Source organism: Periplaneta americana, chromosome 10 (genome assembly GCF_040183065.1).
Source record: "Periplaneta americana isolate PAMFEO1 chromosome 10, P.americana_PAMFEO1_priV1, whole genome shotgun sequence".
Lineage (NCBI taxonomy): Eukaryota > Metazoa > Arthropoda > Insecta > Blattodea > Blattidae > Periplaneta > Periplaneta americana.
Genome location: NC_091126.1, coordinates 100,768,425 through 100,790,337, shown reverse-complemented (window position 1 = coordinate 100,790,337; position 21,913 = coordinate 100,768,425).

Genomic DNA, 21,913 nt, shown 5'->3' with positions numbered 1-21,913 from the left:
AATGACATCGGCATTAGGAAGGGATCTGCTAAGCATGGGTAGTGAGTCGGGAAAACTTTTAGCTGTCCATCAACTCGCTTCATCCACCTTCCTAAGTAAACCCGGCCGGCCATCAATGTTAATCCTTATAGTATGATGGGACAGTGAAATACAGGGATAACTTACATATTTTAAGGTATAGTTCAGTTAATGTCCTAGTAAATAAGTGCTACCATTTTTATTTCGACGGTTTAAATATTATACGCTTCTGGAATCACAAATTGTTTAAAAAATATATTAAGTTTCTCTTAACTACAGAAATTACGAGGAAATGCGAAAAACACATTGTCATTAACACATAATAATAATAATAATAATAATAATAATAATAATAATAATAATAATAATAATAATTAGAAATAATACTGCATATAATAATTAATTGACTCGAAATATCTGGTATAGTTATATAAGGCAAGGTTATTATCGTTTTACTCTTCTAAGACATGAAATAAATTTACATAAACCATTAGTGTTCATTTTGAGGTCATCGATATTTTGATCTTTCATCATAAATAAACAACTTTTAATGTTAATTGTAAAATTTGCTATATTCGGTGTGAATTAATACAAATCAAATTGGCTCAAAGTAGATAGAGAACATGAAGTAAATTCTTCCAATAATATTTCAGAATATAGTGTTTTACAGTAGGTAGGCGGGCGGACATACACACAGGCAGAGAGTATACGTAAAATTATTTACTTTATTTATTTATTTATTTATTTGCTTATTTATTTATTTATTTATTTATATATTTGTTTGTTTATATATATATATATATTTATTTATTTATTCATTCATTCATTTATTTAATCAGGAATATTAGTAACGTGTAGGCAGTTCCTGCTTCTGTGAAAAATTGTAATCTCTATTTTATATAAAAAGTCACAATACTTTATATATTGAGAAAGTGAAATTTATATTCAGAGCTCAGAAGAATACAAGGAGGAAGATTGCAAGGAAAAATAGTATAATGATGATATATGTTAAGTTTTCTGGGGAATCGCATAACTTATTAAGGTTAAAAATTCTATAACTAACAATACTGTACAGCCAATTTTTAGAGACAGATGTTTAATACTATGGAATTTTCAAAGATATTTTATGACAGTAGCGATTGGACCTTTCGAGAGTAAAATTTCTAAATACCAAGAGCTGAAAATGTGTAGGAAATGTAGTCGCATCCATTCTCGAAAAATTCATTGATTGAAAATGTAATTTGTTACAACACACTACAATAGGCATGTCAATTGATGCCCACAGCAGCAAGCGCGCTTTAGAGCCCAGGAGAGCCTGAGCGCTTTAGAGCGGAAAGGAAAGAGACAGACGAAAGAGGTGTTATATGCCGCTTGGTCGAGCTATATTCAGGGATGACCAGCACTGATTCGATAGATAAAGGGAAGAGTACTTATTAAAACTATATCCATGTTAATTTTTAGATTTGCCTGAGAAGTATAAGTGCATTATAAGAATGTAAGTTTTAATTTTAATGCTCTTTTTTTCACAAGTTCGATTTTTTTTATTGAAAAGCAATATTTTCTGAACTTTTCGTATAGAAAAGTGAAATTTTCAGGTATAGGCCTATTTATTTAGTAGCCTTACATAATGTTTTCGTAACTCTAATATACCGTAAATACGTATTACTGAATATAGTGTATTGAAAATTTTGAAAATATTCGCATGGAAATTGTTTGTAAGGAAATGAATTAACAAAGCAACTACTGTTACATCATAAGCAAAAGATTCGTGCCCATGTGTTGTAAAAATGTCATCTCTATAGCTTCAGCAGATTTCGAGAAAATAAATTAATATTCTGATGGTAGGATGTTGCTCACAAATATCACCTTAAAAGCATAATGCGATAAGAGTTTTGTTATGTAATATTAGTTGCACTTAAAACAGATACAGTACCTAGGTAACTTTGCTTTGTACTGTAATATTGTTTTCATTAGTTTATTGATTACTTTTGTAAGGCTAAATATACCATCAATATACTGTAAAATCCAACTTATCATGTCATACTCAATCTCTTTCTTTGGAATATCTCTTTCTTTATGAATGATGTGTTTCATCCAGTTAATACAGTAAAATATTATACTACTATGGAATTTAAGTGAATATTCCTTCTTACCTCTCTATTATGTTATTAAGTTTTTAAAACACAAATGCAATATTAAGAAATCAGTGTTAGTACTTTTGTTTTGCAGACAATATAGATAATATTAATGAGAAAGAAGCCATATAAAAATAACGACATAAAATTTCACGTTCCGTTTGAAGTTTGTGCACCACTGTTTTCTTAATCCAACAGATTGCTTATTCATATACACAACCATTCCTCTTTCCATACTTAGCGCTTGCTGCCCGCGCACGACATCAAGGTCAGAAAAATGCGCTTGCTTTGACATCACTGCGCTACAAGAATCAATACAGGTTACATCTAAGACACTTTGTGATAGCGCGCTGGTCTTCTATCTAGGCGGCCCGGGTTTGATGCACGACCAAGTCATGATAGAATTTGTGGTGGAAGAGACAGACATTGCAGAAGATTTATATCGGAGTTCTCCAGTGTCCTATCACTCCACCAACATTCTCACCTTTCCTTTATTTCACCTATCTTCTACGGTAGTTACAAATGGGCTGAAGTTAGGTCTTGGAGTAGTACGGATTTCCGACACTGATAATATGAGAAGGGTTTGGTGCTCCGCGTCGTGGGGCTCATCAGGTAGAGCCCAATCGCAAACTCGTGGCGCCAACATGCGCGAATGTCTTTATCTGAGTCTTCGGAGTGGGGCTCTGTGTGGGCGGGCGACTGCTTACACATAGGGGGTGCTGTTCAAACGTCCCCCCCCCAGCAAGACTATTGGGCGAGTCCATGTAAGTCGATCCCATTTCGTCTTGTCTTTTGCGCAGGTGCCACGAGTTTGCGATCGGGTTCTAGTCGTCTCTGGAAGGGATCTATGTCAGGGTTAAGGCAGGATAGCCCACCAATCAGCATTTTATTCACGAATGCAACCATTCCACTTATCGTTCTTAGGCATTGCATATACAAGGCGTATAATGGGCCAATGTAAGCCTATGTGAATGGGTTCGCCCCAAAATTAAGATTAAAGATTTAAGATTAAAGATTTATTTATTTAACCTGGTAGAGATAAGGCCGTCAGGCCTTCTCTGCCCCTCTACCAGGGGTTACAACTATAACATGAACAATAAGATTACAATTAATATTAAATTTACAATTACAATTACAATAAAAATTAAAGTACGACAAGAATACCTGATTAATGAAAGCTAGACATTTTATCATAGAAGTTAAGAACAAAGAATATTTTTGTATTTACTAAATTACAAATTAAACCTACAATAACAAAATTCTATAGTGATGAAATTACCGGATATTGAGATATTTTGTGGTAGATTAAAAGAACTATTTACAAGAAACCATGTCTGAACGAGTCTCAATTACTGACCAAGTGCCTAGTAAGTTTGCGTTTGAATTGAATTTTATTTCGACAGTCCCTGATGCTAGCAGGTAACGAATTCCAGAGTCTTGGCAGGGCTATTGTGAAAGAGAATGAGTATGAGGAGGTGCGATGGGATGGTATTGTTAGTATTGTTTCATGGCGAGAGCGTGTGTTCAGATTGTGGTGGGAAGAAAGGTAAGTGAAGCGAGACGACAGATACGAAGGAATAGAAGAGTTCAAGATTTCGAAGAGAAAGAGAAGTGAATGTAAATTTCTTTTCTTATCTAGTTTAAGCCAACCTATTGCTTCCAGGGATGGGGTAATGTGATCATATTTACGAACATTGCTTACAAAACGTACACACAAATTATGAGCACGTTGAAGTTTCATTTTGTTGTCGCTGGAAAGGTCAGTCAGTAAAATGTCAGCATAGTCAAAATAGGGAAATACAAGGGTCTGCACAAGGGACTTTTTTAAGCAAGAGGGAAGATGAACATTTATCCTTTTTAGCACATGAATACTAGAATATACTTTTCTGCAGGTTTCTGTGATTTGCATGTCCCAGTTGAGATTATTATCCATGTGAATGCCAAGATTTTTTACCGAAGAACTGAAAGGGATATGCACTGTACTTACTTTAACGGGGGAAATGTCGAGGTGCTTTACAGCGTCGGTTTGCCGTTTGTGTCCTAATATGATTGCTTGTGTCTTTCCAGGATTGATATTAAGATCTGCCCTCAACAAGCCAAGCCAAATTACTTTAATTCAGAGCTGGTAAAGAAATAAAGCCTAGAATTAGTAATGAATCACTGACAAAGGACGTATTAGTGTTTGCCGAAAGAAACCAGTTGGTCTAACGTAAATTTTTGTTATTTTAACGATAGTGTACTGTAAAGAATATATTAAAATGGTAAGATATTTTCATAATTCAGTTAAAAAGGAATGCGCTGTTTCCAAATTTGCTGTAAACTAAGTTTTGAAGTATCTCTATCTGTCAGGATTTGTAATGACTTTCTTAAAACATTTTTAAATGAAATATGGTGGAGATTTTATTCGAATTCGTTATATCGTCGGCTTCTTGGTAAAAGTGACCAAGTCCAAAATGCAAAATTGTTGAGAAAAGGCGTTTAAAGGTTTAATGATCCATTCACAGATAACTGTACTTCATTAGATGTTAGTAATACGTTATTTTAAAGGTAAATGTGCTATATTATTAGTTTTTAGTATTAAATTATGTCTTATATTTCCATAATGCCTGGAAGCCTTTGAATGTGACTTGGTCACTTTTACCAAGAAACCGACGATATAAGGGTTCAGAGCCATAGTGGGCCAAGCGCCATTCATTAAAAACGGAGAAAGCAAGGGTTAAAGTTAAGTGAATACCATAGTTTAATGATGATTGACATAGTAGGTTATTTTACGACGCTTTATCAACATCTTAGATTATTTAGCGTCTGAATGAGATGGTGATAATGCCGGTGAAATGAGTCCGGGGTCCAACACCGAAAGTTACCCAGCATTTGCTCATATAGGCTTGAGGGAAAACCCCGGAAAAAACCTCAACCAGGTATCTTGCCCCGACCAGGAATCGAACCCGGGCCACCTGGTTTCGTGGCCAAAACTGCGCTAACCGTTACTCCATAGGTGTGGACTTATTGATATATCATTTAGTTTTAATGTTTATACTTTATATTACTTACTATATGTTTCCATTGAATTATGGTAATAACTTCATTTTAACCCTTGGTCTCTACGGTTTACGTAAATGGCGCTTGGCCCACTGTAGTTGTGAACCCTTCATATATGCAGTGATGAACAAGATGCTGCTATAGATTTCACATATACATTAAATTGACTCATGCGGTGGCTGCATCATTTTTACACTATCAGCCTGTCACGTAGGTGGTTAGGCTCGAGTCCCGGACAGGCCTCGGATTTTTCAGTGAAAATCTATAGTGACATTTGTGGCGGGGAAAATCGCAGTTGTGTTTGTTATCGGGGTTCTCCTGTTTCCCCCTGTTATGTATCAACGACGCGCAAAGTGAGTTGATTTATGTACGAACGAATGGGGTTGCTTGCTCGCAAACTAAACGCTCAGTCGATCTCAGCGCAGTCAACTGATATGGGTTTGGGATTCTCTTTTTTGCACAATAACTCTAAAGAATCTGATCGTATGCCGCAGGAACGGTACTACCACAGTCTAGTATATACAGTCACGAACTTGAGTTGATGAGGGTACTAGAAACAGTAGACTGTGAAGGTACTATTTCGTATTGTCTGTAATGAGGCGATAGTAGCGATCCTAGTGGTTAGCAACTAACTATGGATGCATATTTATTACGTATTGAGCTTCGTGACTGTAAAAAAAATGAATTATGGTTTATTTAACGACGCTCGCAACTGTCAAGGTTATATCAGCGTCGCCGGTGTGCCGGAATTTTGTCCCGCATGAGTTCTTTTACATGCCTGTAAATCGACTGACATGAGCCTGTCACATTTAAGCACACTTAAATGCCATCGACCTGGACTGGGATCGAACCGCAACCTCGAGCACAGAAGGCCAGCGCTATACCGACTACGCTACCCAGGTCGACGGAAATTTTAAATCTTCTGAAATATTCGTTTGGTCTTAGGTATTTACCTCTGGATATGGTAGGGGATATCTTCGTAGAATTACATAGAATTCCCGAAACACTCTAAATTAATAATTTTTGGACTACTAGAAAACACTTGTCTAACAAAACCACTTTTCCTCCAATATTTTAGGCTAATCGTCAATTAAGTGAAACACAAACTATAAACGTTGCTAAGACTTTTCATAGACAATAATTGAAAAAACAATTTTGCATGTCACATTCAGCCGTTCATGAACTTATGAAAGTATTCAAATCTATGCAGATTGAGAAATATTTGACCTTTTTAACACAGTTAATTGTGAAAGAATAATTGAGGAGCGTTTTTGCAAAAGTCGATACTTATAAAATAATAATCGTATAGCCAATGAACTGTGGGGGAAAATTTCAGAGGTCTGTCAGCACAAGGAACGACAATTCAAGTTTAGCTGATGTCTGCACCTACTGCTTGGAATGAGTCCCCATGGGATTCCGAAGTAGCTTATGTATAACTACGTAATGAGAAGATATGTTTATTTCTTATACAACATATAGCAATATAAATGGTCGTGGCGTAAGCAAACCATATCTATTTTTTTTGTAATAATTATGTTAATATGGAATAATAATTTGTAATAATTAGACCGCGGGAGTGCGGGCCCTAATACGGCGATTGGAGTTGACTATGCAGACGGGTATAGAGTATGACGTAAGTCTCTATCGCCTTTCGCCGTACTGTTCCGTGCATCGAACCCGAAACATTCAGAGTGTGTTTAGCTGTCATATTGAAGAGTTGCGTGTGTGAAATGACACATATTACAATGCCTAAAACAACTCGCTCATGAAGTGCAATACTAAATAATTTAGTGGAACAATTCGGACGCGATATATTTAGGCTATTATAGAAGGAGAAAGTGTTGTATATGTCGTGTGTAATTTCAGATTATTACGAACTAAGACTACTATTTTGAAAGACACGGTAATAGTAAAACACACAAGGAAAATGTTGAACGCAATTCAAACAAAAACCAAACGAGTTCATATAATGGATCACAATTCAATATAGTTTTATGTGACATGGTACACACTAACATTCCACTCAGAACTTTGGACAATCCCCACTTTAGATCATTTCTGGAAGAATACACAAATCAACATATTCCAGGAGAAGCAACAATACGTTAAGTATATTTACCAATTTCGTACCAGAATACGATTGCCAAAATTCCAGAAAGAGTGAACAATCAGAAAATAATATGGGTTTCTGTTGATGAGTCTACAGACGTCAGTGGTAGATATGTGGCAAATGTGGTGGTCGGTATACTTTCCGAGAATTGTGTAGGGAAAAAAATTTGTGCTAACTTCAGAGAAAATGGAAAAGGTAAACAATACAACTATTGTCCAAGTTTTTTATAAGGTTTTGCGCCTTTTATGGCCGGAAAAGATTAAATATAATAATGTACTTCATTTTGTCACTGATGCAGCTTCATATATTATTAAGGCAGCAAAACAACTTAAAGAGCGGTATTCCAACATGTTGCATTGAATTTGTCTGGTGCACGGACTGCAAAATTCCGTCGACATCGCATCAATACATAAGTTCGAAATTAATGATTATTGTAAGTATGCAATTCATATACTCAAGACTGTACTTCAGAAGCACGCACAGTGAGTTGCTTACCTGAGAGTTCGTTACATTCGCCACGGAACGCTCCAGTCATACTTTACTAGACGGTAAAGGGCCCGCACTCCCGCGGTTTAGTAATAATTATGTTAAATGTTTATTCCTTTAAGAGCGTGTTTCATTTCCCTGTTTTTATTATGCTTGAATCTAGAACAGTATTTGGCGTCTACATATAGACATAAAGAATAAAGATGTATTTTCGTAGAACAAGTAAATCGAAATGGCAAATAAACTCTATGAGGAATGTGAATTATTATAAACACATACTTTCAGACATAGGTTTTGATGAAGACCGGTCCTTAAAAACTTTCCTCCGTTCCTTTTCATTGAGAAGATTAAGTTCTCCGTAACACAATATGAGTGATACTAGACTAACAGTGGCAAAGCGTAACAAAAATGTATGGGTAGACGAAACATATCTAAATCATTCCGAGGACAATAAATTCTATTGCCTTAAACAGCCGTCGGCAAATTTGTACTCACTGTGACATCACTAGACGCAAGCCGCAATACATAAGATGTAATATCAATCGAGGATTACAGAGCACTTCGTTCGGATCCCAGTGGCGGACTCTCAACCCATTCATCTGACGTAGAGTACACAATATTGATTTATAGATGAACAGATTATATTTCATTTCATCTTTATTTATACTGTGCTACAACAACCTAGGAAAATACTGTACGTCACAAATTGCCACTCTCAATACAACTCGTAAATTTTCGTCTGCTAGTTGCTATCTTTGTTTACATATTATAAGTTTTCGTTGAGAAAACAAGTTAGTGTTCCGAAATATATATTGAATGTAGAGCCAGACATATGTAAGGTAGCGGCAAGCGACTTATGATAGGATTAGGCCTATACATAAGTTATTATTTTTTCTATGAGAGAATTTTAAATGAATTTAAGCCAATCTGATGTGTTATACAATTGCAACGTTTTATGTCCTCACTTATTTCCAGGTGTCTTATTAACACGATAGTCTATCTAGTAGGCTTTTTTAAAGTCGTATTTCCAGTCCTATATGTTACTAGAGATACAATTTGCTTTATGTTCAGATTCATTTCTTCTATAATTTTCTTCATGCTTGGAAAACTTCTCTCCTGTTGTATTTTCTTTAAGTGCAATGACATCGAGCAAATATTCTTATACAGAGAGTTCCTTCGTAACTCCGCGGGTGAACATTACCAATTCTACGCTATCAATATCTGTATTTTGACCTAAAGCCAGAGATTAGACCATTGCATATGCAGCTTTGATTTTATTTATAGTTCAGCTATTGTTTCAATATCCCTCATCCTCCTTTGAATTGTCCGTATGGATAATTTCATACTGTTGAAAACACCAGATTATTCTGGATAAACAATATTAGCAACTTTATTCAGACATATTTTAATGAACTGTCCTTCATTATAGAAGTTCGATGATTTTGCGATTTCCAAATGAATAACATAACTAGCATGGAGTTCCCTTTGACTCGTAGCTTGTTTCATCATGTTTGTTTTAGAACCGGAACTACTATTTCAATTTAGTTTTTTTTATTGTTTCAATTGATTCGCCCCGTCCAGCCCTATGAAAAGAAAGTTATGTTTACACTTATTTCCTACTGTATACATTTTCGTTTACAATTACATTAGATATGTTCATGCTTATCTATGATTTCGTGATAATCTTATGACGTGTCGTAATGTCACTAGATGTTCGATTTATAAGTACCTATTAGAATAGAACACAAGAGGCGTCTACATTGTCACCATGTGCACAACAAATACTATTACTCCAATTATTCCTTAAACATAGTTTGCGAACAGACGTTGAATGTTTCGTGAAAGAAGCAATCTAAACCTAATCAGGTAACACACTACTGAATAGATCCTGTGAACTGGAGGTGTAGAGGAGTTAGGGAGGGGGTGACGCAAAGACAATTTACAGCACTACCCTTGCGACGTCACTATTGCTAGTGATCACAATGACATTTCTGCCGATCCCTGCCTTAAAATATTAATGACAGACTGGATCAAATCGATCTGAATATCTGGAGATGTGCCTTTAAAAACAGAACTGCTTTCAAGTTGGTGTTTCATGGAAGTTTTCTTCTATTGCTATTAAGTCTAAGGTTTGTAAATAACTGTAGACCTATTTAATTATTGATTCTTGGATTTCTTGGTTTCATCTAAAGGCTAATTAATCCTTGCCGTCCGAAGTGTCATACTACATCAACAGTGTGACCAAATATTCGTCTATTTGTGTCACATTTTCATTATGTCTAACAGCTTTTAAGTATGATGTTTCCGCCAGTGTTCTATTGTTTCTTCCCGACATGTTCAAAATTTCTGCATTCTAATATATTTTTCTCCCTGCATAATTTATAGCTTTTACTTCAAAGTTTTTTCTCCGGAAATACCAGTACTACCCCAAGGTTCTTCACCTGCTCAGAATCACATAGCCACCTATATTTAGGTTACCAAGTACTTTGCATTTTTAGTCACAATTCCGTCTTTCTGTGACAAATTTAACTGAAGCTGTCTTTATTTCAGATTTCAGCTTCTGCTCAATGTTAAATAAACAAGGAATTTCTTTTAAGAAAACTAACAAAATCAAATCGAAAGTCACATTATTCATGCCGATCATCACCTGATCTCTTTCCATTTTTGCATAGAGTTTGTTAAAGAACTGCAACAAAAGAAACAACACCCACGGGAAGGAAACACTATAGTATCACTGCAGTGTGTAAACTGGGGTAGACACCAGAGACAGCCAAAATCTTTTTCAGGCTTGCCCATGACTTTAAGTTCGTGAGCGGTCTTAAGCTTAGTATCGTTCGCCTGCCTGCAACCTTTCCTCACAAGCAGGCAGGCAGTGTGGTTGCACGTGACTCCCAAACAGTCCTAAGACTGACCTGAAAGGACTCTTGGGTTCCACCGACCTGCGCCAGACTGTGCTGTTTTCAGATGCATGATAAATATCAACCAAGTCATCCAAACAAGACACGAAGCTTACAGATATAGACAAACTACCGAAAACTTGATTTGTTGTCTTCTGAAACGTACCGTTAATAAAGACAAAGAAAACTATTTCTCGTCAACATAATATCCATTAAATGCCAACAGTTATTATAAATTACTTGTAATTTCCTTTTCATCGTAGTAATATAAATTTAATGCAAACCATTCTAACTTTCACCTTCATAAATAAAAGGAAATCCTTGCTTCAGAAGTTAAATAGCAAATCAATATTCTGAAGAACGAAACACTTTTATACATTTTACAGGTATTCATGTGGCTTTTAATTGTTGATAAGGAAAAAGTTAAAATGAAATACTTTTCTATAATAGTTGTTGATATTCATAATAATTGTTACCAATATCTTTTCAACATATTTCCTTCTCTCCTCTCCTCTCCTCTCCTCTCCTCTCCTCTCCTCTTTTCTTTTCTTTTCTTTTCTTTTCTTTTCTTTTGTTTTCTTTTCTTTTCTTTTCTTCTCTTCGAATTTTTTGTCGTGTTGGACCATAAAACAAAGATTTTTTGAAGTGACTAAATAGCCAACGAACTTAGATTTCAAACTAGTACTGTTTCATCTTAACCAGCGCAGACTGGCTTACGTGAATGCAAGTCACTCTACCTTATAATACGAGCAAACAAGCAGGCTTTCTTGGGCCCCGCCTGGACTGAACTTATAAAACCCGGGCTGACTGGGTTTAGTCTTAAAATTTATCTGGCTTTGTAGCGTCACCGGAATCCAAACCTGACGGCAAGCAGTTACGGGCGTGAGTCTTGCCTGATTTGCCTGTGTGCAGTAGACACGTCTAGCCATCTGCGAGCAGGCTGCGTAATGTTCTGTGTGAGGGAAGAAGGTGGTTCTGCGCGCGCATGTTTTTAAAGCGAAGTCATAATGGTTGGTATTCTGGTGGAGTTACGAGAGACAGAAGTAGACGGGAGAGACAAATCGTATTCTGTCTACCTCACAGGCAGTATTCACTATAGCTGCAGAAAACGTATTTCTGAGGAGCCTAAAATTACGCTGAACTGTATTAACTTTATCAGAAATTAAAATAAATCTGTTTAGAAATTCAAAAACAACATATAACAAGATTATAATAGATACTTGTATAATGAAATCATTTCGTGACTTTTGGCTAGATGATGTTTCCCGTAAAGGCTGGTACAGATATGCGCGCCGAATCCCGTATCGCAACAACGTCGCGCGCCAAAGTTAAACGAGGCAAGTTTCCGCACGGTGGTTGCGCGGTAAACGTTTCCTATTCGCGCCGGAGTCCGTAACACGTAACTCACCAGCGTTCCTCCAGTTCAGGTACTCATACTTTCAATCATGGATGTAGCAGCAGTCTATATGTATTTGTATTCTTTTTAATTTGTTATTTAGCGGCGCTGTATCAAGTACGAGGTTATTTAGCTTCAATGGGATTGGTGACAGCGAGATGAGGCGGAGGATTCACAATAGATTACCTGACATTTGCCTTACGGTTGGGAAAAACTCGGAAAACCCAACCAGGTAATTAGCCTAAATAGGACTCGAAGCTGCGGCCGAGCGCAACTCTTGATCGGCAAGTAAGCGCCTTAGCCGACTGAGCCGGTGACCTTATTTGCATCATGCGTGCGAAAAGAAACGGAAACAGAGGCGATGGCGGCAAACACAGTTACATACTCTTAGAAATAAATATGGTGGTTCAAATTTGCTGGCTAACATGAAGTTTGAAACAACCGACATTATAAAAAAAAATTTAAAAGAATGTCACCTACAGACTTTGAATATTTGATTAATGTGGTGGGAGCTAAGGTTGCAAAGAAGGATATCACATTCACAGAGGCTATTTCGGTTCAAGAACGCCTGACAATGATGGTGCAATTTAGGGAAACTGATGTTCTCATACTTCACTTTTCCCTTCTAATTTCGGAGCGAAGAACACAAGACGGTCATTTCCTTTCGGCATTCCTCGTCCGTTGTATACAGTTCGGTCGCCAGCTCTTCCCAAGCATCGTTCCTTAAAATTTTGTTAAGATGTCTTGGAGTGTTTTGCATTGCACAAAACTGCTTTACTTCTGTGCAATTCCATAAAGTAGAACTGTTTTGCTTCTTCCATTATATGTTCACTGCCTATACAGACAGACGAATAGATATTGATTGATTGGTTAATTGATTGCTTAATTGATTGATTGATGTGAATCCGACGCTAACAGGCGGGCTATCCTTTCTCGGCCCAACAGGTATGGTCCCATCATCTACTGAGGATTCAGTCTGGATTGCGCAGTCGGTATAGCGTTGCCCTTCTGCTCTCAAGATTTCGAGTTCGATCCCGGTTCAGGTCGATGATATTTAAGTGTGCTTAAATGCGACAGGCACATGTCAGTAGATTACTGGCATGTAAAAGAACCTCTGCGGGACAAAATTCCGGCACACCGGCGACGCTGATATAGCCTCAGCAGTTGCGAGATTCGTTAAATAAACCATAATTTAATTTTTTCTACTGAGGAGACAGAATAGAACCCGGAGCCCCAAGCCCTTAGAACTTAGATGAGCATCGGTAATCCGCAGGCCTACTTGCCATAGATATAGCGGTTGTATCATTTTGCAACGCACCTTATTTGCGTAAATATCGGGAGTTAAAAGGTTACATGGGTTAGATGATGGGATAGCTAAGTTACATAGCCTAAGGCCGAGGACTGTGACAAGGTTAGAGTGGGTTTGATGAGGAAATAATGTGCCAGGGGACATATTGGGTACGAACCAAAACCTCGCTCGCATTTTATTTTGTTTCAACAAGGTCGAATGTGCTTATCGCTTCGCTAGTAATGTTTCTAGTCGCCCATGGCCCTTACGATAGTTTTTTTAAATAAAATTAATAAACAATGTTATCAAAGCAGTAAATAATATTATTGCAGCTCAGATTTTTGTGGTAAAAAACAAACTATTTTCTCTGCACCAAAAATACAACACCAACTCGGTAATAATTACGTACTTAACGCTTTGACGAAGATTGCCCAGAAATTTGATTTCCTCGATTCCAATGATATTCCCCGAACCACATCATTTCTCTGTATTTCGCTGTAACCTGATTTAACATTTTACTAAATCTGTATTTTCTTTTAGTGCATTCAGACGACCGCCGTTGCACACTGTAAACCTTGCATTTTAAACAATTCTTAAAGATTATAGTTGCAAATTTTACTAGCCATATTTCGATTTTCTTTTTCACTAATTTCCTTACGGCCCGGCCCAGTCACTAGAGGCGAGCATAGTCAATGCTGCTGTTCGGTCCCCTGGATTTGTTTCGAGAGATGAAATGAAGAGGAAGTGAAGTATTTGAATGAAAGAGAAACAGGAGTATCCAGAGAAAAACCCCTCTAACGTCTGTTTATCCATCACAAATTCCATGCAGATCTAACCGAGGATGGAATCTGACCCGTCTGAACGGAAGGCCAGCGCACTAGCACTATAGTCACACACGCGGCACGAATGGGTGTTACGCGTCCAGGTTCTATGAACGTCCACACTTACTGCAACTTGAGCGCGCTGGATCTTTTGATGTTACGAAGAAAAACTGACAAGCAATGGAACGCAGAGCGCGTCGGTCCGTAAAGCTGGTTCGAAAAAACCAAGGCTTAACACTCAAGTTGCGGGTTCAGGTTACGCGCCGAAGTTACGAAATACCATCCAGATAGGAACTCAGCGCGGTTGCGGTAAGAGGTTCCGATGCAAGTCTGGACGCGGCTTTACGCTACGCCACTAGATACTAAACTTCGTTGCAACTTTAATTAGTGAATCGGATATCCAGCGACTCGAGAAAGTATTCATGCAGAACAACATTTTGATTTTCTACTGGCATGGGGTCTTGTTCAATAAGACTATTTTGGCGTAAGGCAATTATGTAGATTCTGTTAAGGTCAGCCTATATACAGGGTGATTCACGAGGAAATGTAAATATTTAGGATACTATGTCTTAGGCCATTTTAAGTGAAAAAGTTCATATGGACATAGGTCCATTTTCGAACGATGGGCGGAGCTAGATGCATTTTTTGGTAAAACGTCTAGCCCCAATGTGAATCAGAGGTTACCATATCTGCTGACGTGAGAACGTGAGACAAGGTCACCGGTTTTAATGAATGATGTAACATTGGAATCTGCACTGTGGGCGATGTAGATAAGAGAAGTTCATTCACCTCACAAACCGGGTGATGGGGCATTACAAATGTCCAATCGCCTGCCCTTGTCTGATGTAATGACACAGAACCAGCACATAACACAAGTACACTATCACTTATCAGTTCACAGCAGTTCAGTCAGCTACCTACATTGCAGCAGTTATATAGGTACAGTTATCGGAAGTGTTAAGTTGTGTTTTTCAAGCTGCCTTATAAATTTTCGACTACAGAATACGCCGATATTTTGTATGTTTATGGTTTGTGCGATGGAAGTTCCTTGCGTGCCGTCTCTGAATATGAAGGACGCTTTCCGAAGAGAAGGGTACCATATCGAAGAGTATTTACTGTCTATGGGGTTGGATGAAAGACTTGGTATAACAAAGGAAAAGGGAAACGAGAGAGGCGTTAATCGACTGTATTTTGAATGCGGCAAAAGAACAGCGACGAGCAACTCTCCCGAGCGACGAGCGCGATTCACGCCCGAGCGCAACAGTGCATTGAAGCAGAAGGAGGTACCTTTGAAAATGTGCGAAAACATCGACCCCGACGTCTAGAATATTAGGTATGTATGCATACATGAATATAAACTTTAAATTTGTCCGTTATCTGTCTCTAAATGCGAGTTAGTACAATGGAATCTCAGAAGTTTTGTAAAATCAAAGAGCCATATCTCCGTAACCGTTCGAAAACCACCCATTTTCGTATGAACGTTTTGACTCAGAATGACTTCAGAATTCACATCCTAAATTTTTTACCTTTCCTCATGAATCACTCTGTATAGGGTGTCTACATTGCCTTCGTCCTATTGCATTTGATAGATTCCTTTATTTGTATGGATTCACTTCGATACTGATTTTTAGTACCAAGAAAGGTACTCATACACATACCTTGTTTATTTACGTTTTGCACTTATTTGACAAGCTTAGGGCTAACAAGCTCCAACCCCTTCCAGTTGTAGCGTTGTTAGTATCATTACAATCATCAACAGAGTAACTAAAACTTGAATGTGTATGAACACTTTTTCGACTCTTTGTCTATGTCAGAAAAGTGAGTTCTACTCGCGACTAATTCGAGTGAAATTTCTGTTGTAAAGGCATAACTTTACGTTCTTAGGTAGCCTCGCTGCTTTAAGACGCGGTGCTTTAAAGTTCTTTGGTAATACAAAGGCCTAGATGTAAATACTGAGGCGAATGATATGGTTTAACATTTTTCATCCATGGGTATATTGAGAGTTTCGGTTTGTTTTGTATGCGGCAAAGAGATTTAAATTCTCAATTCCGAAATCTGCAGTAGCGCATTTATACTAATTCTAAACAGAGTTGTGATAACAATGTTTTTAATTTATGAATTTGTATTTCATTATGTAATTAAGACGAGAGATTCACTTCATGATGCGAAATATTTTTCTTTATGTTGTTTAAATTTATTGTGTACGCCTATTATTAATTATACGACATTGTTTATAACAACGAATTTATTTTCTTTTTATTTATTATAATTGATGGGTAAAGAAACAGAGCATACCAAATACAATTTTTCACAATTTGAATTAAAAGTTGTTTCTTAAAGATCTAAAAAAGATTACCAAATGATGCAGCTATGAATTTCTTTCTTAACCATTTGCATGCAGAATTTATAGTGAAGAAAGTGACATAGTTGCAAAATGTACCAAAAGCATTGAAAATCTCTCCTAATGTAGAAACAAACCGTACCATTTGCATTTCCATTATGCAACGTTTACACGTTACAAGTCTGATCAGGTTCTTCCTTAGTTGGAAATAGGTTTCTGAGCTAGCTAGTGATCACTTCGATTCTTCAAAATGTGAAGGACTAGGCATTCCGGACCATGACATGGGTTTGGTGTAATATTTTCAGTTAAAGCAAAATTCCAAGTTATTTTTATTGCTTGTCCTATGTAATCTGTTAGAGAAACAGATTGTTCAGAGTTTTTGTACTTTATGATATTTTTTATACTCACAGTCGAATAAATTTGAGATCCGAAGTATGTAATTTCAATGTTTTAGTATCAAAACGTATCAAGTGCAAATTTAAATTGAAAGTTTGAGTATTTCTGTAAACAAATTAATGTCACAAGTAACGACATTTCATTTATATTACTAAATTCTATTAACATGGAAAAAAGTAAATTTAAAATATTTAAGCACAAAGTATTAGAACGTTTTTTCATTTTCCCGAAAAACACGTTATTGTATGTCGTTCGTTCTGTTTCTAGACCCCTCATTTATAAAACGTACTAGTCCACATTCTACATTTATCCCAGCGTAACACATTTACATTGCATATTATACTATAAGTGCACACAAAAACACATTACACCAAAGTTATATGACGCAGTTCTGATGAATGTTGCTAATCATAAACGCACCATATAGATATAGAGTTAGGAAAGGCCGTCGTTAGTGGGCGCTTTTCACATCGATGAATTGCAAAGAAATCTGACTCAATGCCTTAATTATTTTTAACAGTTAGTACAAATTGCTTACAAAGCTCCGGGTACAGAACAGCTTGGTAAATCAATTAATGTTTTGTTTGAAATTTTAAATAAAGGCGTATATTCATTAAGAGGATTGGGTAGTGATGCCTGTGCGATTAAAAAATTTCAGTACAAAAGTTTAGTTCAATATTTATAGGCTTTTAGTGCTCAGAGTCGAATGAAAATGTCCATGCTTATACAATCAATCGTTATGAATTCAGTGGTATAAAAGACAACAAATTAGTTTCGTATCCAAGTGCAAAAGAAAGGCCCTATCTGATAACTTATTTCTCTCCTTGCTAAATATGCCTCATTCTTCAGGTGTACATTACTTGCTACATTCTTCACTCATATACCTTGTATTTTTTAAGTTATCTAGTAATGTATATTACAAATTCTAAAGCAAAATTTAGTTAAATATTTTACTTTAAGTGAAACAGAAAAAAATATTGAACTTTGTTTTAACGTTTCTTGCAATTTTTTCATTTTTTTTCAATGCATATATTTTTTGTCGTGTTATGTGTGTGACATTCTTAAACACTTTGGTCTACTATGTAGAAAACAGGCTGCAGAAAACACTGCAAAAATTTGATTTAAATTGATTCAGTAGTTTCAGAGGAAAATGCACTTAAGTTTGAAAAATTTCAGCGTATGGAAAACTGCTTAAAAAAAGAAGGATGTATGAATTAAATGCACCACCAAATTTAAAGAACCCTTTTATTGGGCTTATATGCAGAAATAGCCCCCTATAATATTTATATTGTTTAAATAGCAGTCTTTATACTTATCTCAAAACAAAATAAAAACTAGGATTTGTTACCTCTAATAACTACCTGGTTCCCTTAAGGCAGACAGTAGTAGGTAACCCAGCTACCACGATAACTTGCTCGGGTAATATTGACTACATGACTGGGATGTAATACCACTTGCAAATGCTTTATTAAACATTCCTAATTTCCAAACGGGTGAAAATATAACCTCGCAATATTTCCAGTATTTGAATGTAGATGATGATGATGATGATGATGATAGTGGTGGTGGTGATGAGGAGGAAACGTAGACAGAGGAAGAGAAGGAAGATAAGAGGGAAGAGAGCGATGGAAAATTATTTCCATGGTTTTTTACATTCTTTATTGTTTTATCTCTTTTGCTTTGATCTGCTCTCTTCTCCGAAATCAGCAAATGCACATGACGGATGATCTATTACGAAAGTACAAAGTAATATATAACAGATAATGTCATTACCAATCACATCAATGTATAAAATTAGAGATATTATTGGAAGCAGGTCACAGTTGTAAGACGTATTGGGGAATAGATCAGAATAACGTTGTTCGTCTACTCCTAACCAATAAAAGTTCTAAAGCCTTAAAGTAGTTTGTTGTTTTGTGCAGGCATCCGTCATGTTTAAACTAATATATTTTTACACAGAGGGTTTGGTCCAATGATGAAAAAACTTTATTGGTTTTAGCTGGCTGTGAACACAGAATAATCTAGAATTTATAGACAACGATTCCAGAATCGTGTTCTCTGAACTGCGGGGTTCCAGAAAAATATTGGTTAATAGCGATTTTTTGCAGCTACCACATAGATGCTTTGCATTGAAAGTTCAATATTTTAATAAATTGATTAACAGCCATCGATCACTGATTGACAGTGAGTTTAAATCTCTTGCAGGGTTAAGTATATCTCGTAGCTGACATGATAGATGGCTTGGTACGTCGGCCCCGCAGTAGACTCAATGCAAGCTGCGATAGGCGCCCACAATCGTAATGCTAAACAGACACACCCATCTTATTCGACGTTATGCTACAAAACAATGATTTATTACGTCCTTGTGTAAGAAGGAAAAAAAAACTTAAAATATACATTGGAAATTAAATAAGAAATGAGGTGACAAAAAAATTTTAAATACCGCTTAGTTATATGATCATACAGGAGCATACTCTTATGGCTGCAGCGCTGTGCTCATCAAATTAAACTTTGAAATTCCAGCTTAGAATTTATGTTACCTATTTTAGTCCATCCAGTAATTTTCCTTCTATACAGTTAACGAATTCCTTGAAATTTCACATTCAAAATTTCGCAGAAATTGGAGAAAAAAAATATATGTGAGAAGGCAACAATGACTGAAGCTTAAAAGGGAAAATAACCAATTGTGACAACGGTAATGAATAATGAAGCGAGTCAGCTATATTTTCGCTTTGCTCATTCACTTTGTCACGTCACATGTCTAAAACTGTATCTAATTAAAAATAAATAAAATTATACACACTAGGTCATTCGTTATACCATTAAACAAAATGGATGTAAAGGAAGAATTAGGATGTACAAAAATCTAGGGAGTACAACTTAGAATTGAAGGGTTTAGAGCCATAATGGGCAAGCACCATTTATTAAAAATGGAGAAAGCAAGGTTTAAAGTTAAGTGAATACCATAGTTTAATGAAGATTGATATGTCACATAGTTTTAATATGCATACTTTATATTACTTGCTGTATGCTTCATTAAATTTTAATAATCACTTAATTTTAACCCTTGTTTTCTTCGCTTTTTACATATTTATGACGCTTGACCTACTAAGGCTCTGAACCCTTCAATTGGACGACTTTTGTATGAAGGAACCAAGCGCCATTCAATCAAAACTGAGAAAAAATGTTCAAAGTTATCTTTAATTAAAAATGACAAAACGCTTATTTCAGGAAACAATATTAGGATAAAATTAGGTACATGCTAAACTGTTTTACCATTATACATTACATGAACGATTCCTCTCTCTTCATAGCTTCTTCAATGAGAAAGTCTGTTCGTTCTCTTTAAATAAATTCTTATTTTATTTCTTTAAAAAGAACCAAGTGCAGTTTGTTAAGAGTTTACTTGGATGTTAACATGGGAACTGGAGAATATGAAATAAATGGGTGCCCATTTAACAGTTACTTATGAGCAGGGAAAGGATTTATATGTAAATACATATTTACTTATAAAGCTAATATAATTTATATTTTGCATTATCTTTATGTTTCACAATGTGTAGGGTTGAAAAATCCTACTTTTATTTTCCATATTTTTCCATATTTTAGAGTTTAGTACATATTTTCGTTAATTTCCATATATTTTCCATATTTCATATAAAACAGTCCATATTATATTAGGTTTAACAATAAAACAAAACAAAATTCCATTAACTTTTAAAAATACATTTCAACAATAGAGATTTAAACACATGTTCAGTAATCCCTTTAACATCAGAGTTATTTGAAAATTAGCAGTCCTATCAACAATGGGAAAGTAAGTTACAAAACTGTATTAATTTAATTTAAAATTTTTAACAGACTTCAGTTGTGCAGCTCAACAGTTAAATGCCAGTCAGAGTACACATAGGTTCAGTTTTGTAAATCATACTATAAAGACGGTAAATATGCCAAAAGTACGTCATTCAGTCAATTTAAAATCAAAACTAACAAGTTACATTTCAGAATTTAAAGAAGATGGTTTATCAACTGACAATAAAATATTATTTTGTAATTTGTGTCAGTGTGCAGTATCATCTACACAAAAGTTCCTGGTGCAACAACACATTACAACTAGTAAACATCAGGCCAACAAACAACTAAATTCCAAGCAGAGACAATTGTTTTTAACACAACCAACAACATCGAATGTAAGATCTGAGTTTAACATCGACCTGTGCCGTTCTCTCATCTCTGCTGATATTCCTCTCTACAAACTAAAGAATAAGGTCTTCAGGGAATTCCTTGAAAAATATACTCAACATACAATCCCGGATGAGTCAACACTTAGGAAGACGTATGCTCCATCCATCTACGATGAGACAATACAGAAGATAAGAGATGAAATTAAAGATAGTTCAATTTGGGTTTCCATTGATGAGACTCCCGACAAAGAAGGTAGACTTGTTGGTAATGTAGTTATCGGTTTGTTAAGTGAACAATATTCTGAACGAATTCTTTTACATTGTGATGTTCTAGAAAAGTGCAATAACAAAACTATAGTTAAACTGTTCAACGAAGCTATGGGTATCCTGTGGCCAAAGGGTATTATGTACGATAATGTGTTATTCTTTATTAGCGATGCTGCCCCTTATATGGTCAAAGCTGGACAAGCATTATCTGTTGTATATCCTAAATTGACTCATTTTACTTGTGTGGCGCATGCATTTCATCGTGTGGCAGAAGTGGTCAGAGACAATTTCCCTAAAGTAGATTTGTTGATTTCATCAGTGAAAAAAGTATTTCTCAAAGCTCCCAGTAGAGTTAACGTGTTGAAAGAAATGTACCCTGAAATTCCATTGCCACCAAAGCCAATTTTAACTAGATGGGGTACATGGCTAGAAGCAGTTGAATATTATGCCGAACATATAGACTCTATTAACAATGTTCTCCTTGCATTGGACTCTGAAGATGCAGTCTCAATTGATACTGCGAAAACAGTTACCT